Source organism: Octodon degus, unplaced genomic scaffold (genome assembly GCF_000260255.1).
Source record: "Octodon degus isolate 3935 unplaced genomic scaffold, OctDeg1.0 scaffold00006, whole genome shotgun sequence".
NCBI classification, from domain to species: Eukaryota; Metazoa; Chordata; class Mammalia; order Rodentia; family Octodontidae; genus Octodon; species Octodon degus.
This window is the reverse complement of record NW_004524582.1, coordinates 5,183,291-5,193,602: the sequence shown is the minus strand read 5'-3', so window position 1 is coordinate 5,193,602 and position 10,312 is coordinate 5,183,291. Positions and strand designations below refer to the sequence as shown.

The window sequence follows — 10,312 nt, the reverse complement described above, 5'->3', positions numbered from 1 at the left end:
TTTTTTTTCCTAGATAACGCGTTTATTGAAAACTGACGTGGAAACAAGGGGCAGCGGCAGCACAGAGCCAGGCGGCTTCCGGGTCACAAGCGGGCTACGGCACATCACGAGTCCTTCTGACCGCAGGACCGAGGAGGGCAGGCCGGGCGTAGGCCCCGGGTACCGCATGCCCTCGCGGCTGCTACCTGCGTAGCTCAGGAGCAGCAAGGCCTCGTATGGAGCAGGAGAGCGGGTCCCTAGCCGCAACCCAGAAGGGGCCTGGCGGCGCAGCAGGGATGTGCTCACTATGTCACTGTCATGCGGGAGAGCACCACTGGGAGCTGCTTTGCTCCTGAAGGGCAGCACAAAGACCACACACGAAAGCATCGGGGGAGTGGCAGGTAGACGGGCTGTCCCCAAGAGAGCAACCACGGGAAGGATGAGCTGGGCTGAGGCTTCCAGCTGGCCGGCCAGGGCGACTCCATGCCTGTGCTAGAGAAACAAGCTGTCGGCTGCAGCAATCCGGCAAACTTTTGTTTCTGAGTAATTTGGTCCACAAACAGAAGCATTTGGCATGGTTGCTTTTGTTTGCTGGGTCTGCATCAGGTGACAAACACAACCACACCTATCTTTCCCACACAAAAGCATGCATGACTGTCTTTTACAGAATCAGAGAAGGAAATCCATGAACTGAGGTACCACTGTATACACCAAATTATTTACCTGAATGCCAGTGAACAGAGTCAGTTAGCTTTTGGACCTCAGTGCTCTTTGGTGGCCTTCCCTTGGAGCATGCATGACCTTCTATGGGTAGTTCTCCTTAGCTAGATTATAGATAAGTAAGATAAATATCTAGCGAATAATGTTTTTTTGTTTAATCCCTTGACTTATAGGTTACATAAGTTACATGTTACATTGTAACCTCATAACTATATAGAATGACACCCCCCATGAAACCCTAATGTAGACAGAAAACAAATCTAGTCAAGTTTCATATTTTATATGGGTTTCTTCTTTAAGGTCATTTTTAATTATGCAGAGACTAAAGGTGTAAAATTGTAAATTATCCGTCCTAACTGTCATGATCTTTGGCGTGTGCCAATCATCCAGACCTTTTGCAGAGACTGCAGGATTCTCTGAAGAAAACATATTGAGAAATGAAAAAATAACCCAAATACTTGGCAAAGTAACTGATTTGTACAGGTAATAGACACTGTAGATAACAAGAACATGCTCGCTAATGTTTGTAGTGGATTGTTTTCATACTACTAAGAAACATAAATGGAGAGTTTACAGTGTGAGTAGTACAGAAATAATGCTCCATAAATTAATATAATTTAGCATGTATATCACAACAGCTGATGGTGTATATATCAATTCTTGCTACTTATACTGCAATTTCTTTCAAGACCCTTAAAATAAACATCTTGACAAATGTTGTTAAATTTTAACTAAAGGAAGAAACAGTTTTCTTACAAGAATCTGCCTGATTTTGACATAATTTATAAACTATAAAAACATTTTATTTATTAGAACCTTTTAATTGGCAGGCATGACCAGGGAACTTCAGTGCTTGCTTAGTAAAATCATGTATGTAAATGAAAGATGAGCCGTGGGTCATCTTGGATATGCCTCAGTAACAATGAAAATGTAGACTCATTTTATTTTCCAAAAGATGGTCAAGCATCATCTGAGCATATTACAGAGAATAAATAGCCTAGCAAGCTCATGGTTCTTAAACTTCATCTCAGCCTCCTCCCTCCATCTGTTGAGTATGAGCTGTATTTCTGAAATGCAGCTTTTGGAAATTCCATCAAGAGCCACATCTGTGTGACCATAATATATGTTCATTGAAGGAAGGGATTTCTAGGAGATTCATGAAGCTTCAGGAATTTAGTGCAAAGGTGGCCCTGATGGTAGAAATGTGCTCTTCATAACTGAGCACTGCGAGTCCATGCGGCAGTACATCACAGCGGATCAATAGCCAGGGTGATGTACTGGCTCATGGCAAACTTTCTCCACCGAGTACAATACACAATAGATCAATAGGAAAATAATTTCCCAGCATAAAGTCACTGACTAATAATTATTCCTGAAATATTGCCACTGAAGTTGTCTTGTATTTTAGCTCAATTTACACACAAACACACACATACACACATATGTGCGCACATACACTCTCACACACACAGGCACACACAGACAGCAACAAAATTTAATCAGGATATAGACAATTTGAAATGTAGCAGATAAAATACCCACAAATATACTAATTTCTCAATTTTTTTCAGAGTTTGCCCCTCTCATGCTTAGTAATTATGTTTTATTCCTAATCAGTAGCAGATATGGAATAAAAAACAATGGAATATGTGGCCATCTCTGATAAGTTATGCAATAAGCATATATGAAGCATAATCTCATGTTCCAGACTCAGTTTGCAGTATGGAGGATAAAAAGACAAAGAAATTGACAATATTATTTTCAGGTTTTCAACTCTCTAAGGGTAAGAAACATCACACAGAAAGAATTCACAGGACTGTATAGCAAATACATCTGAAGGTCACATGCAGAGTGTCCTGTGACTGAAGAGGTATACAGCTAAACTACTTGTAGACAGTACGAAAGGTTTTGCAGGATAGAAGAAGGCCAGGCTGCTAGCAGATGTAACTCAGGGGCAGTGGGATACAGAAAAGGAAAAAAGGACAAATGCAGGCAGATGGTGGAGATCCTATTACATTTTCGAAGCTGCATGTTGTTTGTGCTGCTTATGTTAGATACACACCAAAACTAGGAACACACCTTCTTTGTTCAGCTCAGAGAAGAATATGGGAGATCTTTTAATTTCCATAAGCAGGAAAGGGCAACTCTGCCACACCCCAACTCTAAGAATTGAGTCAGAAACTTTCACTGTACTGTAATCAGAATCGAAAGTCCTTAGTGGTTTTTAAAGAATGTTTTCTTTGACTTAGAATGTTATAAAATTGTTTGCTCAACATATATGTGTCATGCTTTCCCCATAATTGGAAATAGTCTCACTATTTGAATTTTATTGGGAGATTGAATTACTCTCTTATTATAACTATAGTATGATTAATACATGAAACTGATATCAGTTATATCAGCCAACTCAAACTATGAAGCAGACACATCACTTGATTTAACCAGAGAGATCCATACGCCTGTACAAGACACAAGAACAAAGTTACTAGAAAATGTCATCTAGTAGGTAGGTGTAGAAAAAGTAGCAATGCCAAATTTCCAAGGTTACTCCACAAATGGTGCCGTCAAATGCTAACACTTTTAATAGAGCAAGTTACAGCAAGGGGTCGTAATAGCTATTTCCACAGTTAGTTCCCACCCAGTTGAATTGTTTAAGTGAATACTTTCTTAGTCATGCTTTATAACTCCCTAATTTTTCCAGCCTGAGTCTCTTACATTTCTACCCTAAATTCTTTCAATAAACTTCTTTGCTGTGCAAAACTATCAGAATAATTTTTAAATTGTTACTTGAATCTAATAATGAATCCAACATATCACAAGTGACTGCTGACAACTAACTTTCAAACCTAATTTGATCTACTTGTAATATAAATTACAGTCACAGAATTTATGCAAATATTTAACAAACTCTGAAATCCTTATTTCAGTTTGTTCTGGTGATAAAATATAAAGGCATGAAATATAAAGTCAATTTCATTTATCACTTTTTCTTTGTCATATCTTTGGGCAAGGGTCAAGAACACATCACAAATCTGTTGATGGTAGGAAAAGAGATGAAGGCAACCACAAGTAATGAAGTTAAATCAATATTCTACCTAGTAAATCAGTGTTCTTGGAGAACGTGAACGATAAGGATGAATCATTGGAAGCAATATCAGCAAACAAGTGTTAGCGCATGAGGAACAGTGGATGTTGGGCTCATATAATAGGTTGTGATATTTGGATTTAGGCTTGTAAAGTAATGCTTCTCAACATTCACTTGTCTGCAGCTGCCCTTTTAGAGGCTAAAAAGTGGAAATATAGATCACTGAATCTCAACTCCAGTGATGATGACTTAAATAAATTAAAGTTGTATACAGAAATATACTTTTATATTAAGCTGAAAAGAAAATCTAAAAATAAGTTTTGGAGAAATTTTCACTTTGGTTCCATGTCATACATCTATTCATTGATCACACAGCATACACTTCTTCAATTCCTAATGTGGTTCTAGTCACTTAGGATATATTAATTATTGTTAGGGTATGTACCAATGCATGCAGCTTAAATCATACTTTGTGAGGTATAGTAGCAGTAAGGAGGGTGGGAGAAACAATAAGAACAAAGATGTTTAAAGAAGGTTAAATATGAACCATAGTCATTGGATGTCATGGTTAGCCAGAAGAGAACTGCCTCTCTGAGGAGACATGAAATGAACAAAAACAAAAAGCCACAAGTATAGCAGAATTTGGAACTTATCAAATCTATAAGGTGACAAGACGATCCACATGGCTAGCAGGATAGACAGATGAAATTTTGTTAGATGTGCAGCAGAAGAGAAGTATTAGATTTGATCAGTGATTTTTAGGAATAATTGAAGTACATGGTCTTTATTTTGATTCACAAAAAGTTATTGTAAGGTTTTGATAGAAGAAGATGTAAGCAGGCAATTATATGATGAGATTTCAAAGCTACACACCTGATACCACATGGAGATCCAGGAGCAAGTTTTATTTGAGGAGATGGAATATTTCTCTTTACAGTGTGGAGGAGAGAAGGGACATAGGGGAAATAGGTCAAGATAATTTGATGGAATATGAAGATGTATGTGTGTGTGCATGTGTGTATGTGTGTGATTCCTTTTTCTTAATAGGATAAAAGGTAGCATTCAGTTTGCAGTAACTACCTGAGAATATGAGTACATCATAAAGTCAGACGAGAGAAAGCAGCAGAATTTCCAGAGAAAAATGAGGAATGCAAGCAGACTAAAGACACACAGTAACCTGCTGGGCAGCATGAAGGGACAATAATTTTATAACTAAAAATACTCACAGTCAAAGTGAATCAGTTAGCAAAGCTGTGATTTTGTTTTTTCCCTAGCATCCTTCAGCTCTAAAGTCAGAAATTTAATGGAACATAATTTTCCCTCTCTTAGGAGATGTACATAAAAAAAATATAGAGTTTTACCATAAAAAAAATGCAGTTTGAATGATAACCTACATAATCTTTTGGGATAGGTCAGTAAGGAATTTGGGCCACCATGAACCTGAGTGGGAGGGAAAATGAGTCAGATAGATCTGTGTATTATAAGTAGGGATGGATATGGAATTGGAATTTTGGAACGTCTAGAAAAATTAAACAGGAATCATTTCACGTGGTAGCCAAAATTTTGATGCTTAAATATTAAATTATGAAAATTATTCAATTTTTTACTCATGTCAAATTCTATTACTTGATGACACAAATCAGTGGCTGATGTTGATTAGACGATGGGATCATTTGAAGAAAACACTTCAAAGTACTAAGAGGCCAGGGTAGTTGACAATCATTGACGTGGGTAATGGAATCACCAAGAATTATGGGAAAAGTAATATCAGAGCATGGGCTAATGAAAATGTTCTAACAAGTCAGCATGATGTGGACTATAGGAATATGAAGGAATTTGTATTGCAAATGGAGGTGTACAAGCAAAAGCTTCATGGTCTCACATAGCTGCAATGATAGGCATGTGATTCAAATAGAAAATTGTTATTGCATTTGACATGCATGACATCCTTAAATATTCACAAATACTCAGTAACCCCAGTAGAAAATACTTTTATTTGGGGACAGATAGTGTAAGGGAAAGGGAAAAAGTAAAATTTGGGCACTTCAAAGGCTTTGAAACCTTAATGAAGTCACTGTGTATGAATTAGTTTCTATAATTATGATATGGTTTTTTTCTTAAAGAAAATTAATAGTCTGGTATCTAAATATTCCTATAAGGATTATTTTTCAATTAAAGGAATGCAAAGCAAAAAATAAAACAATAGAAAGAGGATAAAAGGAAGATAAAGTAAAGGGAAAATAAAATAAATAGGATGAAGAAGTAGAGAGTAGCTAAATGATACAAGGCAGATGCTGACAGAGGAGACTGTGGATGAGATGGGATGTTTTCCATCAATAATTAGAATACAATTAGAGAATATGAGGAAAGAAGGAAGGTTATTTAGAAAGGATTTCATAGGAGAAATCTTTTCTGAGATGATATTAGAACTGTACTTGGGAGAAATGGTCTGTGTGTGACGCCCAGGATAGGCACAGTGTACGGAATGACTGTGCATCTGAGTTGACAGTCCTGCACACAGGGTACCACACTACACATCTAGCCAAGACAGCCTCCTTGCCATTATTTGGGTTGAGGTGTGGGCTAATGACCCTGGAATGGGTTGAGGAGAGGAGATCCCTCGTCTTGAATATGCAGAATCTTCACATGTCAGGCCTCTTATAACTTTATGAAGTGATTCACTGAATTGAAAGTTTAATGTTCCCTTTCATCAACTTTAATACAACTGAACATGGAACAAAATTAAAAGATTCTACGTGATAAAAATTACTCTCAAGCTGTAATTTTAATTTTTCTTCAAATTTTAAATGTTACCACAATTGGCACTGAATAGACAGTGTGATTCTTCCTAACAGAGGTGATGATATAAGGCAGATATTCCACCAAACTATGTCATATTTAGCTGTGACTTTATATTTTAAAACATCTTAAATTGGTTTTGACATCCTCAGTGTATGTGAGGCTCATGAAAAATGACTCAGAAGATATAAAAGATTTTATAAAATTCCTTCTAAGTCAGCAAAATCAAAACCAGTTAGCGTTCAGTTATATTAACCCTAAAATGCTTAAAATGAATGAAAATAACTTGGAAAACAACTTCATTAGAGAACAGAAAATATACATGAAATAAGGTACTTATTAACAAGATGAAGGTAGGGCATTTTAGAAAAAGACCATGAGCTCCTGAATGAGGAGTAAAAGGACAGGACCTGCGATGCTTTCGTACCTGTCCTTGCATCCACTGGGTAATGTATGATTTATGTCACAACCTGGTGTGTGACAGCGCGCTGCCCCGAGGTAGTTCCCATGCATTCTCTCCGCTTGCATGCCTTGGGGCTTTATGTGAAGCCTGGGGAAAGTATTCAGCAGCCAGGTGGAGCTGAACGGGCAGGGAAATTAAAGGGCCCTGGGGGAGGCTTCAACCAGGCGGATAGCTACCACAGATAAATTCCAGCCTTCCGATAGACCGGGATTGAATAATGTCAATGCCCCTCTGCAGTGTCTACTTCCACGCCTGATGCTGGGACCTAGAGGAAAACCTTGGCTTTTTCTGGCTATTTCAACTTTTTATTTCAAATCTCTTTTTTTCTTTGTCTACAATTCATGCAGACTAATTCTCATGATCTGCTTTTGTGGAAACCCTGTTTCCATAATATGAAATAAAGAGATATTTACATAAATAATATATTTTCCTCTGAGCAACATCACAGATTCAAATATTGTCAACTGTTATTGTAAATATCCTTTTCTTTAGCTCAGATTATGGGATTGCTGATTTACCAGTGTTACATTAATTTCTTATTTCTCTTGTCACAAATCACAGTATTTCATATTTAAAAAGAGAAGTTCAAAAATAGGCCATACAGAATTCTAATTAAGGTGTCATCAGGAATCCAGTCTTTCTCTAGGCAATGAGGAAGGATTTCTTTCCTTCCCTTGCCTAGCTGCTCCATGGCATCTACATATTGGTCAGCTTACATGCCGACTGCTATCTTCAAAGAACAGCAGCTTTACCTCTACTAGCATCACTTCTTTCTCTGCTGCTGACACTTTAGAATTCTTTTAAATACTATTAAGTTACTTTAGCCCTCAGATAATACAAGATGACTGTTGCATTTCTAGATCTTTAATCAAATTTTTCAAGAGTCTGTGTCATTCTAGATAACACGTTCATTCCAGAGTTTAGAGAGGTGCATATTTGGGCCAGGGACATAAAGAAGCATTTTTTTTCAACAAGGATAGAGCACCATAGCTTACAGTGACAGCATTATTCATTATGGCCAAGAGATCTTTCTGAAAGTAACCAAGATACACTGATTACAGAAGGTGAGCTATGAGATTCCAGAAATCACAAACAACCACTATCATTAGAATGGAAAAATGATCTCCTAATCTGCTTTATTTTTCTCCCATAATTTTTGAGAACATGAATTAATTATCTATTATGTATCAGTTATTTATCTAGATCCCAGAGGAAAGTAGTGTTACCTTTCTTCTCTTAGTGCTTTTACCTGACTGTATTCAGAAATCTAGGGCAACTGTCAAGTTTAGAAGATAATGATGAAGTAATTCAAGTGGAAGTCCCACTGATGAAGCCCTGCTTCCTTTATGTAAACCCACACTTTAACAAATCCTAAACATTTTTCAACACCTGATCATTACAAACAACATCCACACTCACATGTGACACTGACTTATATCTGAATACTTAGAAAAATAGAGCTTAGGGATTACCTGAGAATTGTTGGACAGTATGGCTTGGGAAATCCTGTCAGGAGGTGTGGAAGAGATGCCTACTCTTCAAATATCACTTGTATCCCTCCCCTTTCCTTGTAGACTCTTACAATAAGATTTATGTGTCACCTTTACCCAAGCTTAGAACACAATTCTTTTCTTTGAAAGCTAATGTTAATTTCTCTGCCACTGTTACTCTGCCCCACATGGTACCTCTGTTCTTTAGAATACAGTGTTTGTCCTTATTTCCTTTACATTTGACTATTAAAAATCATTTAACTTTTCAACCTGAATAAGGTCCCTATGTACTTTTTGTGCTTATACCTGTCTTTATGCAGCAAATAAGAGCTGTCTTCACTCAATCACCTTCCTTCTACTCTTCTTCCTATATTCCTCTTCCTCTTCTCCCTCCTCCTCCTCCTCCTCCTCCTCCTCCTCTTTTTTCTTCTAATTCTCTCCTTTTGCTTCTTCTTGCATTGCAAATTTTAACCAATGCACAAATATGTCACTTTCTTTGCAAATCTCTTGGGCATCAACATCTAAAATACTGCCAGTCAAAATAAATATTTGTGACCTGATTTTTCTAAAAATATTGTCATGATTTGATTTGAAACTAATTAAAACAAAAGCTAAAATGTAACTAGATTACATAACTGTAGGAATTTGATTAGTTTTTACACCACCAAATAGTCATGGAAGATACTGTCACAATTGGATCTATCTATATGTACTGTAAATGAAGAAAGACAAAATGGAGTTGGAAGGATGTATCTTGTTTCTTTCAAGTGAGAGGAAAGTTAGGACCAGCTATAACAGTGAATTATCATTTACTTTCTGATTATATTTCCATTCGTAAGTTTTGCAAGCTGTAGTATTATTTGGAAGCATTTGATTAGGTCTGGTTGTTCAAGATAGTTATAGTTCAATCTATATGGAAAAAAAGCATAGTAGTCTTCAGATGTTAGTTTTCACAGTAGTGACAAAAGAGTATCTGTTGTTATCATGTTAAAGGTTTCTTCATAGAACAACGATAATATTTCTAAGTAGATTAAGTTGCTCTAACTGTATTCTCTTTAAGTTTTTTTTCCCCCCGGGACTACTCTACATAAGCTCATGCAGGCCTTCATAGCTAATAAATGACAACAAAACTATGTACTGTTAATGAATTAGGAGTGTATTTTAACATATTGCTAGTCCAGGAATGTTATTGAACTTTGGTTATTTGGTTTCACTTGGTCTTTATCATTGTTGTTAGTGAAATAGGCAAAATAATTTGATTTGCTAGGGAAATATGAGGAAGAAAATGACTTATTTCCAGATTTATTGTTCATTTTAAAAGTAATAGGAAAGCTTCATTGTATTTGTGTCTTGTTTCTTTCAATACAATTAACACAAAGAAAATATATCAATTCTTTTCTTATCTCTGGAAAGTGGGTATTTCTTGGTATCAAAGTTGCTCTTCTCTCCTTGCTGGGACAAATACTCGACACCCAGATGAAGGAAAGGAAGGTTTATTTAGCTCACAGTCAGTGGAGGTTTCAGTCCATACTCAGCTGGTTCCAAGGTAGAGCGGCACAAGGTAGAGAGCAATCTTTCATGGTGGTGGCAAAAAACAAGAGAGAAAATGAGGAGTGGCAGCAATAATGGCAACAGAGAGGAAGTCTGTCTCTTTGTGTCTCTTATGTTACATTCAGCCTATCCATCCCAGGCTGGGTGTAGCACTCACACCCATAATCCCAGCAGTACTAAGTAAAATCCATAATCCCAGTGGATCATGAGTTAATCTCAAAATCT

The 10,312-nt window shown here is 37.0% G+C and overlaps 1 pseudogene; it reads left to right on the top strand.

Moving 5' to 3' along the window:
- The first annotated feature begins 462 nt into the window (after nucleotides 1-462).
- The window catches only part of LOC101581192, a 17,719-nt pseudogene continuing 7,869 nt past the window's right edge, over nucleotides 463-10,312 (top strand).